Source organism: Protopterus annectens, chromosome 9.part0 (genome assembly GCF_019279795.1).
Source record: "Protopterus annectens isolate FY-2018-M chromosome 9.part0, PAN1.0, whole genome shotgun sequence".
In the NCBI taxonomy this organism is placed as follows: domain Eukaryota; kingdom Metazoa; phylum Chordata; order Ceratodontiformes; family Protopteridae; genus Protopterus; species Protopterus annectens.
This window is the reverse complement of record NC_056743.1, coordinates 972,824,702-972,841,471: the sequence shown is the minus strand read 5'-3', so window position 1 is coordinate 972,841,471 and position 16,770 is coordinate 972,824,702.

Below are 16,770 nucleotides of genomic sequence, written 5' to 3'. Positions count from 1 at the left end.
ACGCTTGAAATTTCGATCATATGGGGACGACCACATACCATTCGAAATTTCAAGCATCCGTGGTTCTAATAGGAACCCGAATAGCATCCTATTATTTTTCTTAGACTCCCTCTCTGAACTGCTACCACCTGTGAGCATTACTCCTCACCGTGCTGTTTGATGTATCACTGTGTGCTAAATGATTCTGAATACCCACTCCCTGTGTGTGTTATTTCTCCATTGCCTAATTTGTCAGTAACCACAGAAGTATAAGTCTGTATGTTTTTTAAAACTCCTGGCATTACACAAGTAATTTCTCCAGATAGATAAAGTAAAGTATGACTTACGATTACTAGTTGTTGAACAGACAACAACAAAAAAGATTTAACTTGCACTATTAACATAAGATTAAATCAAATAGTTTTATGGCTTAGCCCAAACAAACAACCCAGTGACAACTTTTTTTGCATGGTGGACTAAACTTTTATGCAGTGAACTGTGCCACCTACACCTCCCTAACTAATATAACTATCTCTAAGGCCATGGGTAAGTTATAGTAGTTGCACCTACACCTCCCTAACTAATATAACTGTCGCTAAGGCCACGGATAAGTTATAGTAGTAGTTTCGGGCACCCTATCTGTGCTCCACGTTCAGCTAAATAGACTTCAACAGGTTGGTCTTAAGTTGCCTAAACGATGTCCCTGTTTTAAAAAAAACTTATATTTGTGTGTGTAATCTGGCCCCAAGTCCTTGAAAATAGCCATTTCAACCATTGTTGATTCTGTAACACTTCTCATAAACATCTTGTAAATTAGCAAGTTTGTTTCCTGCTGCTTAGAAAGTAGCAGAAGTAATCAAAGTTTTTCAAGGTGCTGCTGCCCAAGAATAGATAGAAAATCACAAGCCTCTGTTACTTTTGTTCAGCTAAGTCAAAGTCCGTCCTTTGGGAAAAAGTGTGAATGATCAATTGATGGCTTATATGCTATAGTACATCCTACTGCCTCATGTCCAGCATAGGTTCAGGGCTGGGTACAGCAGTCTTACCATCATGTGGCTCACAGGCAATCTGTCCTGTGATGGAGTTGAGAACCTTCCTGCAGGCACAGTGTTTACTTTTATTTGTCTGCCACACATTACCCTGATAAGGCCAGTTACATCAACTCCTGTTGATTTGTAATGTCACCTTCAGTGTGACATCTGCCCTAGTCAATATAAAACAAAATGCCATGAGAAGGGGGTAGCACTGAAGCCCATAGCCTTCTTCCTTGTTTATTAATGTGCTGCTCCTGGACGACTCTTGTGTGAATGTAGTCATGAATGCAAATTAATTTTCTTTATGTTCGTATTACTCATATTAACACTTCATGCAAAGCCGAAAACCTCACTGTGACAGTGGCATTAGGTTAACTTTCAGTGACAAGAAATGTGCTCCGCTGTTGGGATACATAACATGCTGACAGTTTATGCAAAACTAAAGGAAGATATAATCAAGTTATGCCAGTAGAATACATGTCATTGGATAGTGCAAACACAGAATACATTGTAACCTAAACACCTAAGGCCTGGAAAGATTGCGTACAACAGCAGGTAAGCACAGGACTTAGTAAAAATAACAAGGTTATACCTTGAAGGCAGTTGGTATTTCTTAATATGCAAGAGGGTGGGGGTATTTGAATAAACATGTTCTTAATTTAAAATATCTACAGCTAAACATGTAATAATGTCTTTCCCCCAGTGTACTTATCATGAGTCCAATCAGAATAAAAAACACTAGTGACAGAAAATATAAAAATTAAAGAAAATTGTACATTTAAATGGTACCTTTTTGGAAAACTAAGCAAAAGTGGAGTGAAAAACTTCTAAGATTTGGTAGATGCCATCATCTGATATGGTATCAGACAAAATGACTTAGTAGTTTAGAAATATGCACTCTGATTTTGATCGCTTCAGTTAAACTCAAAATTTCTTTTCCCAACACAATAAACAGAGTGAACCAAGCCAAGGCAAAGGCTCTAAACATGAAGCAAGAACCACAAAAAATTCAAAAACGTTTATTGTGAGCACTTTTGCAGTTACGAAACATTGCTTCATCAGACATAATTACACTTCACCCAGCTGCTTATATACCCCAGTCAACCAATAAAAACAAGCCAATAATTAATTCTGTACTGACTAAACTACTTAGACATCATACATGATAAAGAAAATCTATATAAACATAGTATACATAATCCCTTCCAAAAAGCAACGTACATTTCACAATACCTTACTTATATTTTTTCTTGGCTTTCAGGGCAGGCTTTATAGGAACTTTTTCATTCAAACCTCGCCGTCTGTTAGCTCTCATTCAGATGATCCAGCTCATCTCCAATGTCTCAGGCATATTTCTAATACCTCCACACTCACTAGGTTTTATTGCTTCTATAGCTAGAAACCTAAAACTGTGATGAATTATGCTGTATAACATGTCTAGCTAATCCACTTGTAGTTGATATATGTGTTCTGTTATGCTATCACGTAAGCATGTATCATAAGTTCATAGGTGTGTACTAGGCTAATGGCCCTGGAGCCTTTACAAACCTAGCCCATAGGATTACCCTGGCATCGTGCCACCCAACATTAGTTCCCAGTGCCTCTGTCGAGTAGAGCCACTGGAGTGATCCCCAGGGTGAATTTCCTATTTCCCATCCACTCATCAAGATTTCTCTTGAATAGGGCCAGTGAGGTGCTCTGTTTGATATGTATGGGAAGTCTGTTCCATAGCATGGGCAGTCTCTGGGTTATGAACCTCTCCCTCCAGCAGTTTTGCCTATACAGAAAGATATACAGCGGTTTTGCTTATATAGAAAGATATACAAATCTGACAGTATGCTAAATACAGTAAGTGGCATGTGTCACAGTTTGCCATTACCTTAAAAATGATCTGTTTACCTGTATGTGGGTGTCTAAATCTATTAAAGGAAACAATATACTTACAGTAATTACATTTAGAGCATGGAAATGTTCCATGCACATATTGAGTGTCAAGTGGTTTTCCCACAGTTTTGGGGAATATAACATCATCTTTATCACTTTCCTAGTCAACAATACTTAGTCACTGCACATTTAATAGACATCCGTTTAGGAAGAAGTCTTGACTGCCTTCCTACTCTTTGCAAATTGCAATATGGTATTTTGTTTGCTACTCATACTTTTGTATACTTTTACAAACAAAGAATAAAAATGTATTACAGAATTAGCAGTGTTTATGATTGAGTAAATGAATAAAAATATCAGCAGACATAGTTGTAGTCTTCAACCTGCATTTTAAAGCACGTCTAGGGAAAGAAACTCCTATTAATGCAAATACAGTAGTAGGCATACATGCTCTAGTTTGAGACTCGAGCAGTTGACTTTGCAACTGGTATTACTACCACTCAGCTGAGCCTATAAATAGATGACCTGCAACCTACTTCCCTGTTTCTGACTAAATCTGGTCCGATTCCAGCATAAGGCAGACAGTTCAAGAAAAAAGCGTTTCCCTGAACTAATCACAATCTTGCTTTACTGATGTCATTCCTGGTCTGTTTTGACAAAAATCACATCAGTGTTGTGAAACAGAATGGACTAATTCTGGGTCTTGGGTCCTCACCTTATAAGGGTATGAAGCACAAGGAAGGAAGGAAAGCCAGCTGGGTAAAGCATCATACTCTGAACTAGAGCTGCTGAACTGCTAAATAACTACAATCCATTTTATAATAATACTTTTTAGACAGCAAAGTGCAGATGAACATAAGAAATGCATGTTACATTTGCTAGGACTGTCACTTTTTCAGAGCTCTTTATAGGACATTTGTTAATGAATTGAGAGAATTTTCTAGGTAAACCATACCCTCAGCCTGCTCAACACGGTTATTTCACTTTATTTCTAAAATAACATATCACTGTTGTTGATTTTAGTTGCTTCTGTTGTTTAATATCACACTTATTAAAGTATTTCAAATATAGTATTACAGTTTTCAGCAAAATTTAGAGGATATTTGGGAAATACCTATTTCAACTACAACATCAGACCATTTGACATTTTTTAATGTTTTGCAGTAAACAAATTAGGACTGTCTCATTAAAAGACAGGTGGTAACCATAACATTCACAGCAAATGCCTTTCCTTAAGTATGTTGTTGAGTGAGAATGTGTGCTCCCTCCAGCTGTTATTAAAAGTCTGGAGATTTGCCTCTCCTAAGGTGTAGTGACCTTGGAGTATAATACGCTAGGAAAGCAGGAGTTTGATTTTTTAATCTTCAAATTCAGGTGCAACTGGAACTTGGCATTTGTATTGCTATTATGGAATCCTGAATAGATTATATTAGCAGAAAGAAGTTCAGAATACTGTACACTTGTTATAAGACTGACAAGAATAAAGTTCTACAGCTTCACTTGTTTACTTATACCAAGTACATTTTGTAAATGATAGTGGAGTGTAGTAATATTTCTTGAAATGTCTGACTCTTGCACCCTTTATTTTAAGAACATTTTTTATCATATGCATTTTATTTGTAGATCTGAATTACTAACACCACGAGAACTGTTTGTTACAAGACATTTTATTTATCACATATTACATTTGGTTCATCTTGTAGCTCCCACTCAGCATATGCTTCTTGCTTAGGGGAGATCAGATGGGTATTTATAATGAATCAGTGGGCAACACAGTAGTCCAGTGGTTAGCACTGCTGCTTCACAGCTGCTGGCTGTCTTTCTGGTTCCTGGAAGGAGTGCCTTACATGGGGAGTTAGCATGTCCTCTTTATCCTGCATGGTTTTCACTGGTGCATGCAGTGTCCTGCCACATCCCAGGAATATGTAGGTAATGGACCGGTGATGCTCCACATTGCCATTATATATATATATATATATATATATATATATATATATATATATATATATATGTGTGTGTGTGTGTGTACGTACGTATGCATGCACAGTTGAAACTGTCTTGTAATGTACTGACATCCCATCCAAGAGTGATTTCCTTCCTTATACCTTCTGGTTGCTGTGACAGCCTCCAGCTACCCTTGGCCATAAATAAGTTAAAGTGGGTATTATATGCCACATTGTTTCTTTATAAATATACGATATTACCACTAAAAGAAACTGTATAATAAAAAATGTAGCATTACTATGCAACATAAATATGTAAATGTTCTGGAGCTTTTCTCCTGGAGTTTCATCTGGAAAAGGGCTTTGCCCATTCAGACGTTCGTGATCAACAAAGACAAAGAAATAAATACATAAATATACAAGGACTGATGTAAGTAGACGCAATATGTTAACAAAATAAAAAAAACAAAACAACATAGAAAATCCCCCGTCTTTATCAGAGTGTCCTAACATCTTTAAGCTCCACTTTATTTTCCACCATATCAAGAAGACAGTATACTGGTTTAGCTTCTTATCCAATGAACAGCATCTCCACTGAAGGTGGTTGGAGAGATGTGTGCAAACATCTTAAAAATAGGACTGCCACTTGAGCAGCCATTATAAAATATGATCCTGTGGCACTGATGGCCATTGCTTGACTTACTCATATGGTGGCATTATGGTTGGGAAACAATGCAACAGTGTAGTGCTGTTGTAGGTATCTCAATCTCTTTACTGGCCCTGAACATAGGTCAGAGTTGGTCTAGAGGAGGCTAGTCAGGTTCAGTAGATCTGGTGGACAATTAGTGGCTCTGCGTGTGTATAATACTTAGTAACAGGCAGCTAAAAATTTACAAGCAATATAAAATATATGATCTTGGTGCTGCGGTAGCATTGTCGTCTCACAGACGTTGCCCGTTCGATTCTCAGAGCGTCTTCTGTGTGGCGACATGCGTGAATAGGTGTTCCTTTGTTGAAGGTTGTGTGTTAGGCCCGGCAAGCCAGCATATAAAAATCTACTGCCAATCATTAGCGGACCGGAGTTCCGCTGTGGCGACCCCTAACCGGGAAAAGCCGAAAGACAAACAAACATAAAATATATGATCTTGATATTAAATTTACACCCTGCCTTATAGGTTTATGCCAGAGGTAGGAAAGGTGTAGCTGAGACTGAAATCAGTTATCCAGGAAAGTTTTGTATCAACCCATTGAGGGGAGGTACTGCACTGCGTAACTTTACATTTCTCAGACATTGGCTTGGTTTTATGAAGTATATGTGTACAACTGTATTTCCTAGTTGTTAGTTCATCTTACCATCCACTGTGTCACATCTGATTGCCCCTCCTGGACCTCCATAGCAAGACCGAAAGTAGATGTGGGTGTTCCATTATGGTGCTATCCTCATTGTATGAAAGGTTTTCCCCTTTCACTTTCACTTAAGCCTCACTCACAAACAAGATGTTCATCATTGCATCACTGTTGCATTAGCCTAATCTGTATGGATTATTTCCTGCCAAGGATATGACAAGTGGCTAGCATCCAAAGCTTCACTGTACCTTCTGTGCACCTTGCCCACTGAAGGGCTAGAAGAGAGCAGTATAAAGTCAGTGGTTAGGGCAACAAACCTCCAAAACTTTCTTGCCAAAGTATTTTCTCCTTGCAGGCTTTGAGTGATCTATGGTTGGCTAAAGTTTCTCTAAGGTGGGCAGATAATTAACTCCTGGGGAAAACCTTCCATTTTTAACTATTTTTCTGAGGAAATGTTTACTTTTTTCAGAAATCTTTTTTCTAAGATAGGAATTGTGTTTTTAGTGGCTGTTACTAAAAATTCACTTAAAAAATTTAATTTTTAGTTAACTTTGCCTTATGGGGGAAACTGTTCTAAAATAATATTTTCGGCAAAAAAATATAGATAAGGGTTTTTGACTAGTGATTTTGGGGTTTGTCACTAAAATTATACCTCAAAATTGCAAAATTCATATCAGGTGGTTAACTGATTCTTCCAGGCTCTGTTACCTGCTTATCAGGCACTCTTACTGGCTACAAAATGAAGCAGACTTCAAGCTCCTCAGTTCTTCTCTCCCCCATCTGCAATAAGACAAGAGTTTCACAGGAGTCTTCTGTAGTCAAGGCCAGCTTCCTCGCTGCCTTAGCTGATGAATGATTCTGCTTTGGTCAAATCAGGTACATCAGCTCACCTGTCTTCTATTAATCCCAATGGCTTTGCTCCTTGAGAAGCTGCTAAGGAACAGCTGTTCCTTCTGTGCTCTCACTTTTAGAGTATGTTTCCTTGATAGCCTGTAGCAAGCTGGACAGTCAGTCCTCTGCCCCCCAAAATTCTAATAGATTGTATACAGTCCTTAAAACCAACACATATGCATTTTCTAATCCCAAATCAGACCCTGTAGTTATTTCTCTGGCACAACCATCTGTTGCCAAAGACCATGTTAATGCTAACCCTATTCCTTCCGACAAAGATGGGAAAGCTTTTGATAGATTTGGAAGAAAGTATATTTTTTCTACTTTAGCCTTCAGAATTCTGAATTGTCAGGCTCATATGTCAAAATTCCTGCTTGCGTCTTTTGAAAATATGAGAAAAATAACTGTTAATCTACCTTGTCCAGAGATTAAACCATCTCTGAAGTATTTAACAGCTTTGTTTCTCAGGTAGCTAAACACTCTTTGAAGTGTCCTTATGACACTGCTGATGTATACAGAGAGCAGCTGCTACTGGATCAGTAATGAAAAGGTTTGCTTGGTTACGCTCACAGAATTTACTAGAATATATGAAAGCTGAGATTTTAATTCATAGATTCATAGGGAAGTAAAAGGCTAGCAGCCCTTGCTGGACATTTTAAACCTACCCAGTTTCCCTTTTGGTGCTTGATTTAACCTATCAGATTTGCCTTACCCATTCCGTAGTCAATAATTATATATTACCCTATTGAGAATACCTGGGATTGTACCATAGGTAACTTAAGAGGACTCATCCATGGGGAAAAATCTTTTAAGAGCTGCCTTTGTCCACTAGTTGTACAGAGGGTAGACCTGAGGTAAATTTTCTACTTACCCATCCATAGATCCAAGTTTTGCATAAATATGGACAGGGATGAGCTTTGTTTGATACAGATGGAGAGTCTGTTCCAGAGCAGTGATATTCTCTGCAAGATATACCTCTCCTTACAAAACATTTGTTGATGCTGCAGAAGAGGTTTAGACCCCTAGACCAAGTATTTCTGATGACATTTGACTTACTGATGTGCAGGAGGCCCATCAGTATTTGGTTGGTGGATGCCCTGTATGCCAGTTGCAGGTCCCCTCATAGCAGTCTGTAGGATATGGAATGTAGTGATAGGGCTTTCAGTCTGTCTATGTAGGGCATATTGTTTAGGCCTTGTATCCTTTTTGTATGGTATCTCTGTGGACGTTCCAGTTGTTACATGCCAAAGGGAGCATTATATTCATTGATTGGCCTAGTGTGGTCTGAGTAAAGGGGAATAATGACATCTCTAAAAAAAAAAAATCACAATCTCTTTATTAGCTGCGCAATGTAGAAGGGCTTTCTTATGACAGTGGACACATGTTGCTTGAAAGGTTACTGTCCACATAAATTTCCAAATCCCAAACAACTGGGTTATCTCTTAGGGGCATATTGTCAATATGGTAGTTCCCCAGGGTAGATGACTTCCCAAAGGATAGGATAATGCATTTTTTCGCGTTTAATTTCAGCCTATGATTTTGGCACCAGTCATTTGTTTTGGAAAAAAACTTCCTGTAAAATTGCTAAGACATTTTGGGATTCAGTGACTTCTCCTAGCTTACAGTCATCTGCAAATTTAGAGCCTTTTGGTGTTGGCTTTTACTTCAGAGAAGTAGATACCAAACAGGAGAGGTCCTAGCACAAAACCCTGGGGGACTCTACTGGTGACTGGTCTCCTTGTGGAGGTTGCTTCTCCTGTTTTGATCTCTTGCATTCTATCTGTGAGGCAAATGACAATCTAGCAGGTAACATGGGGGCCATTCCCAATTTGTTTAGCAGTTCTACCATGCCTGACTGGGAGAGTGGGTCATCCTCTTTGGCCATGTTGAGGTATGTTATGTGTACCATTTTCCAGTCATCCATTGCTTTGGTGATCTTTTTGAAAAATACCACCAGTTTCAGTAAGCATGACCTGCCCTTGATGAATCCAAACTAGATGGTCTAGTGTCTGGAAGTTCCCCTTTGTCCTTATTGATTAGTTTCATGATAAGACTTTCCATGGCATTCCATATGATGCTGGCCAGACTTATGGGTTTGTGGAAGATCCTCCCTTATGCAGGGAAATTACTGTAGCTGTTCTCCATTTCCTTGGTACAAAACCTGTATGGAGGCTGAGGTTGTACAGTGTTGTTACTGAGGTGACCATTTTAAATTTAATTCTGGTGCTGCTAGAAAAGCAATTACTAGAAAATGGAAATCAAAGTCTAAACCAACTGTACCTAAATTAGTGCATACTGTAACAGAGATAAAATAATTAGAAGTGGGATCTTTAGAAAAGGGTAGGAGCAAATTACATAGTAAAAAATGGAAATTGTGGGAACAATACATACAGAATAATGTTTTGGAGGATAAGTGAGGTTTAAGGGAAGGCAAAGATTGAACGATTTATGAAATACTGAATTGATGATAATAGTTAAAAAGCATGTATGTGATTTATAATGTTTGAAAGTGTGAACATGTTAACATGGTTTATTTTCTTTTATATAAAGGCATGTTTCCCTATGTCTTAAGGGACAATTTAATAAAGTGTTCAGTAATATCTCCCTTGTATTGCAATGCTTACTGATATTATGGTTCCACCACAGGAGTTTGTTTCTGGGGTTTGCTGTGCACTTGTTCCTACAGGGTACAGCTGCATCCATCTATCTGTTTATATGCTGGTATAATGTAGTTGGTGTACATTTCCATGTATTCAGTGGAGACAGTTGGGTTTGATGGCAATTTGAAGCTTGCCAATGTACCACTTAGGAGTAGGTTGTTTGTCTGAGATAAATTTCTAAAGGTACCTTAGATGGAAAGGGTCACTCATTTCAATTTTTTGAGGGAGACAGCTTTATGGACAGACCTAACAAGTCATAAAGATACACAAGGGATGGTACAAGATGCCTCCATATTAATAAGGACAAGATCCAAGATGTTCTCTCCAGAGAGTATTCTGACTAATAGTTCCAGGGAGTTTGTACTGACAAAGTCCAGGAACGTCTGTCCTTATGCAATGGTGGTGGTGTTGGTTTCCTCGTCTATAACTAGATAGTTTAGATTACCTAGAAAAATGAAATTAGGTTTAATACTAAGCAATTCCAGCTCCTGTAGAAAGGTGTTATAAATTTCTTGGTTCATAAATGGATTTCTATAACTAGCTAATGTATGGTACAGGATCTTTCTGATGGTTACTTGAGCATGAAGAAGTTATAGTGCATCATGCTGCTTTACCAGCCTTGATCCAAATCTCTTCTGGATGAATATTAAGAAGCCTTCACCTTTTTCCCCCCTTTTGTGCAGTAGCTGGTCTAAACTTGTGGAAGGTCATTATAACACTGCACAGATGGAGTGCTGGCAGCCATTTCTGTCATTTTAAACTATGTCCCAGACACCGCACAGATGTCTACATCCTCCAGAATGAGAAAGGTATGTAGGAAGTTGAGTTTCTTATTTAGGCTCCTAGCATTGATCAGTGACATGTTCACATTTCGTCTGCTTGCTTCATTATACTACCATTTATCATGTTGGGATTGCCTAAAATGGCACTATGGCAGTGGACAATGGCTTTACCAATAGTTGAAAACCACCAACGACCAGCAAAAAATGATAGTGAACATGCGGTAATGAAGAAATAATGATTATTTATTTATAATTCCGTCAAATTCAGACTGGTTTCGGCTATTCAGCCTTTATCAATGAATACAATAAAGTTTTTTTGAATGAAATGAAGCAGCCTGCATTTATACTAGTCTCTGATTACCTGGAAGCAATATTACATCACCACACAGTGGCTGGAGTAACAAAGTGCATGTTCCATTCTTGATTAAAGCATATGACCAGTGACATAAAAATGCCAGAGGTGTAGATATTAAGTCATATTTTTAAAGATAAAAATCAAAGCTCTGGAAGTAAGCCATTATATGACATACATATTACAAGGTAATAGACCAATACCATAGTCACTATTTGTGAATGCATATCATAGTGTAAAAAAGCAGAAAATATATACCACTAGTATATATATATATATATATATATATATATATATATATTTTGAAGGGTGATAACCACAAGTTCAAAAGAACTGAATAATAATGAACCAAGTATTGATCATATAATATATTACAAAATAAGGCAAAAAGAGTATAGTGGCCTCATTCTCAGCTATATTATAGATTATAATAAACTGAAATAATATGCTTGTAGATACTACAAGTTCAACATTGTAACTGTACAATACTCAATGTTTAACGCCAACATACCAGATACGAATACCAAACCATACATATTCATATCCTGAACAATTTTTTATCATGCTTTATAGAGTATAATATGAGCGTTGGTAGGCCTAACTACCATTGAATGGTTCGTACTAATTCTTGATCTATATGAATGTTTGTTGTAACCATGATTATGAAATCCTCCAGTGTTCAGTGAAACTCACAGATGGTCATTCAGACCTGGGGGTAATAAACATCCAAGGTTGGTTATCCAATATTGTTCCTTGTGGTTTAAAATGGTGTGCCAACCCTGTTGGTTGTTCCTATCTCCCTGAATTTTGTCAATGATCATGAACATAAACTGGGCATTGGGATGTTGTATCGTGTGTCTGTATAAAGCATTTGTTTCTTTTTTGTTCTTCATGTCACTACGATGTTCTGTCATCCTTATTCTAAGAGACCTAGAGGTTTGACCAACATAAAAAGCTTTACATTGGCAGGTAGCTAAGTAAATAACCCATGTACTGCTACAATCACCAAACACCCTGGTTTTAAATACCCGATTGGTGTTGGCACTGGTGAATTCTTTTAGTGTACTAACTTGTAAACAGGAGCAGCAGTGACCACATGGAAAAGTACCAATTAGTTTATCACCACTGATAGTGGTCTGATGATATATCGCACCTCCCCCTTCTCTGTTTTTGTAATGTGAAAATAGCCCTCCCAAATTCTTGCCTCTTCTGTATAACATTTGACATTGAGGGCCTAGTATTGACCTTAAAGTGTCATTAGCCAAAAGAATTTTCCAGTTGCAATTAGGTATATCCCTGACAATAGGTTGGTTCCTGCCATATGTAGTGACAAATCTCAAGATAGAATCCTGATGAGCATGCTCTGATTTTTTGTATTGTAACAATGTTCTCTTGTCTATGGTTTTGCTCCATGAACTAGCTTGATATATATCTATGTCTCTATATCCTCTGTCCTGAAATAGATGGTATAAATCAAGTCTGGCATGTTCAAATTCATCATGAGATGAACAAATGCGTCTGATACGCATAAATTGAGACTTAGGGATGTTGCGGATGGTGTGGTTCGGGTGCATACTGGAGGCGTGTAACATTGTTACAATACAAAAAATCAGAGCATGCTCATCAGGATTCTATCTTGAGATTTGTCACCACATATGGCAGGATCCAACCTATTGTCAGGGATATACTTAATTGCAACTGGAAAATTATTTTGGCTAATGACACTTTAAGGTCAATACTAGGCCCTCAATGTCAAATGTCATACAGAAGAGGCAAGAATTTGGGAGGGCTATTTTCACATTACAAAGAAGGGGGAGGTGCGATATATCATCAGACCACTATCAGCGGTGATAAACTAATTGGTACTTTTCCATGTGGTCACTGCTGCTCCTGTTTACAAGTTAGTACACTAAAAGAATTCACTAGTGCCAACACCAATCGGGTATTTAAAACCAGGGTGTTTGGTAATTGCAGCAGTACATGGGTTATTTACTTAGCTACCTGCCAATGTAAAGCTTTTTATGTTGGTCAAAGCTCTAGGTCTCTTAGAATAAGGATGACAGAACATCGTAGTGACATGAGGAACAAAAAGAAACAAATGCTTTATACAGACACACGATACAACATCCCAATGCCCAGTTTATGTTCATGATCATTGACAAAATTCAGGGAGATAGGAACAACCAACAGGGTTGGCACACCATTTTAAACCACAAGGAACAATATTGGATAACCAGCCTTGGATGTTTATTCCCCCCAGGTCTGAATGACCATCTGTGAGTTTCACTGAACACTGGAGGATTTCATAATCATGGTTACAACAACAAACATTCATATAGATCAAGAATTAGTACGAACCATTCAATGGTAGTTAGGCCTACCAACGCTCATATTATACTCTATAAAGCATGATAAAAAATTGTTCAGGATACAAATATGTATATGTATGGTTTGGTATTCGTATCTGGTATGTTGGCGTTAAACATTGAGTATTGTACAATTACAATGTTGAACTTGTATTATCTACAAGCATATTATTTCAATTTATTATAATCTATAATATAGCTGAGAATGAGGCCACTATACTCTTTTTGCCTTATTTTGTAATATATTATATGATCAGTACTTGGTTCATTATTATTCAGTTCTTTTGAACTTGTGGTTATCACCCTTCAATATATATATATATATATATATATATATATATATATATATATATATATATACTAGTGGTATATATTTTCTGCTTTTTACACTATGATATGCATTCACAAATAGTGACTATGGTATTGGTCTATTACCTTGTAATATGTATGTCATATAATGGCTTACTTCCAGAGCTTTGATTTTTATCTTTAAAAATATGACTTAATATCTACACCTCTGGCATTTTTATGTCACTGGTCATATGCTTTAATCGAGAATGGAACATGCACTTTGTTACTCCAGCCACTGTGTGGTGCTGTAATATTGCTTCCAGGTAATCAGAGACTAGTATAAATGCAGGCTGCTTCATTTCATTCAAAAAAACTTTATTGTATTCATTGATAAAGGCTGAATAGCCGAAACCGGTCTGGATTTGAAGGAATTATAAATAAATAATCATTATTTCTTCATTACTGTGTGTTCGCTATCGTTTTTTGCTGGTTGTTGGTGGTTTACATTGTTGGCTTGACCCTGCATGCCATCCCTGCGGAGCGTATGGTTGTTTACCAATAGCTGAAACCATAGAAGCACCAAATGCAGGTCATCTGTAACAAAGCAGAGTGGTCTGTCAATCACATCCTCCCATGCTGACAAACATTGGACCCCCTTCAAATGACACCAAAAACTAAATCAATTATTTTTTGCTCATATTGCAGCATCATCCTTGGCGAAGGTAGAATGTTCCTCAATGCTAGACTCATACCTGTCTGGGACACACAGTCTGAGTGCTTCATCATGTCTTTCTTCATATAGTCTAGGCAAGTACATCTTAAGTCATTGTTACCCACATGTACCATGACAGAGTCATACTGATACGTTTTGTTCAAGGGCTTGAGTGCATATGTGATCTGACAGATCCTGGCACCAGACAAGCAACTCACCATCACCCTTTCCTTGCTCAGTCTAGCAAGAGGTACATCTGTATGACTTATAATGGTATCACCTATGACTAGAATGTTTGGTTTAGTAGATGTCTACCTTATAGTCTCAGCATTTGTGACTTTGGGACTCCTTGTGCTAAATGAGGAGGTAGGCATAACTTGCTGAATGTGCTTTGTGCCTGTGTTGTGTTGTGTTTTGGAGATCTTTGAGTTTTAGGAAAGTTAATCTTTAGAACCACAGCACATGACAGATTATGTGTATTGTGATGCCCTTGGTGAGCTGTGGTGTACTGCTGACAATTTTATTATCTGAGTTTACTGAGTGTGAGATTTTAGCCTCCAACTACTTTATATATGTACAGCTCTCACACAATGTGTTATGTTGTTTGAGTAATAGACAACCATCAGACAGCATGAGACAATTCTTATACTGTCTCAAGATACACATCTCAATCAAGATGGCTTCAGAAGTTGTAGGGAAGTACTGCTTCATGATTCCAACAGAAATGACTCATGGGGATGGGGTGACTATAACTGGAGTTTGGTTTGTTTAAAAAATGTGTGGTTGGGCTTTCTACTAAGGTCTGGGAAAATGCTTAGTTATCTGGTCAGGGCTGTATTGCAGCTCAAAGTGTGTTTATTTGCACATGGCATGGGTTATTTGAGCCTTAGACCTGGATTTCTAAGGTTGTATAGATTTTGTTGCTCTCTTACAGGGAAAAAAGTTCAATATACTGCGAGTCCAATGGCAGCATGTGCTGAGTGTCATTCAACACAGTTTTTCTTCTTTCCCTTTTTGATGAAGATGTCATTTCTCATGGTTAGGAGCTTTCCAGCCTCCATTTTCTCCTAGTATTTTATATTGCACAAGCAGGCAGGCATCTTTGACTTTAAGACTTTTGGAAGCTGGAAGCTCTCCTGTAGGTAAAACCAAATGAAGCATTTGGACAGACGTTTGCATCCAGGGAAGAACATTTAAACAGGTGCACTTATTTTATCATTTATATCCTCCTATCCTTTCCATGTTGTGCTTTTAAACTTAGAGGCTTTTGAGCTGCCTGCCCCCTACTGTATATCTGGCACTGGACTACTCCCAGGTAGAGATATCATGGTGAATGGAAATGATATCAGAGAGAAAAACTTTTTTTTTTACCAAGGTTTTCATAGTTTCTTTATAAAACTGAGAGGAAATTTAGAAACATCAGCAGTTAGTAGAGCCTAAAAGCTGACTGCTTTGTCATTCTGACTAAATGGCAGAAAAAGCTTTGGAAACCAAGAAGGCTTGAAGTGATATCAGAGTATAGGCAAAGCAAAATAAATAGGAGGGGGGTCCTAAATGACCACCACTGGTAGTGGTTTTAATAGAATCTAGAACGGAAGCTGCCATTAAAAATGAATAATTAGTAGAGCATATAAAATATTGTATAAGTATAAGAATCAATCAGAGGAGGTTAGAAAGGATTGTAAAGAGAGATTGGATAAGCAATTCATAAAGAAACAATGACAGGATATATATATGTCACCCAAATATGCAACAAAATCTAGAATATTTAGGATTTTTGCTTGAAAATGTTTACATAGATATTTTTATACTCCAAGTAGACTCCAGAGAATTTTTCCTCACGTAGACTGCAAATGTTGGAAGTGTGATGGAGAAGAAAGATGTAATTGGGAACATATTTTCTGGGAATGTAATGAGTTAGTAAACTTTAAAGATTGCCTGCAGACTGCTCTGTCAGAGTCTGCTGGGTAAGCAAATTGGTGTGACGGGGGAAATGTTTTTTCTGAGCTGTCATACAACATTGGAATTGCCTAGGTATAGTAAGGCCTTGCTGAGTCTAACTATGGCGGCTGCCAAAAAAGAAATTAATCAAAATCTAAACCAACTTTACTAGAAGTAGTGAATATAGTAACATAGATAAAGCAACTAGAATTGGGATCTCTTAAAAAAAAGGGTAGGAGAAAATTGCATAGGTAAAAAACTTTCTTACACTGTGAAGGACAACAACGAGGAAAAGAAAAAGCAAACACTACTAAAAACTCCTGTTGTCCACCACGGCAGTAAAACTTGATAATAAAATCAAAACTTTAATAAAAAAGAATATAACATAAAACAAGCAGTCCTCAGTCTTCCGATAAGCACTTTCGGCAAGTATGCCTTCCTCAGATCGTGAAAAAATTTATTAAAGTTTTTTTTTTATTATCAAGTTTTACTGCCGTAGTGGACAACAGGAGTTTTTAGTAGGAGAAAATTACATAGTTAAAAATGGGTATTTTGGAAACAATACATACAGGGGAGGAATGAGGTTTA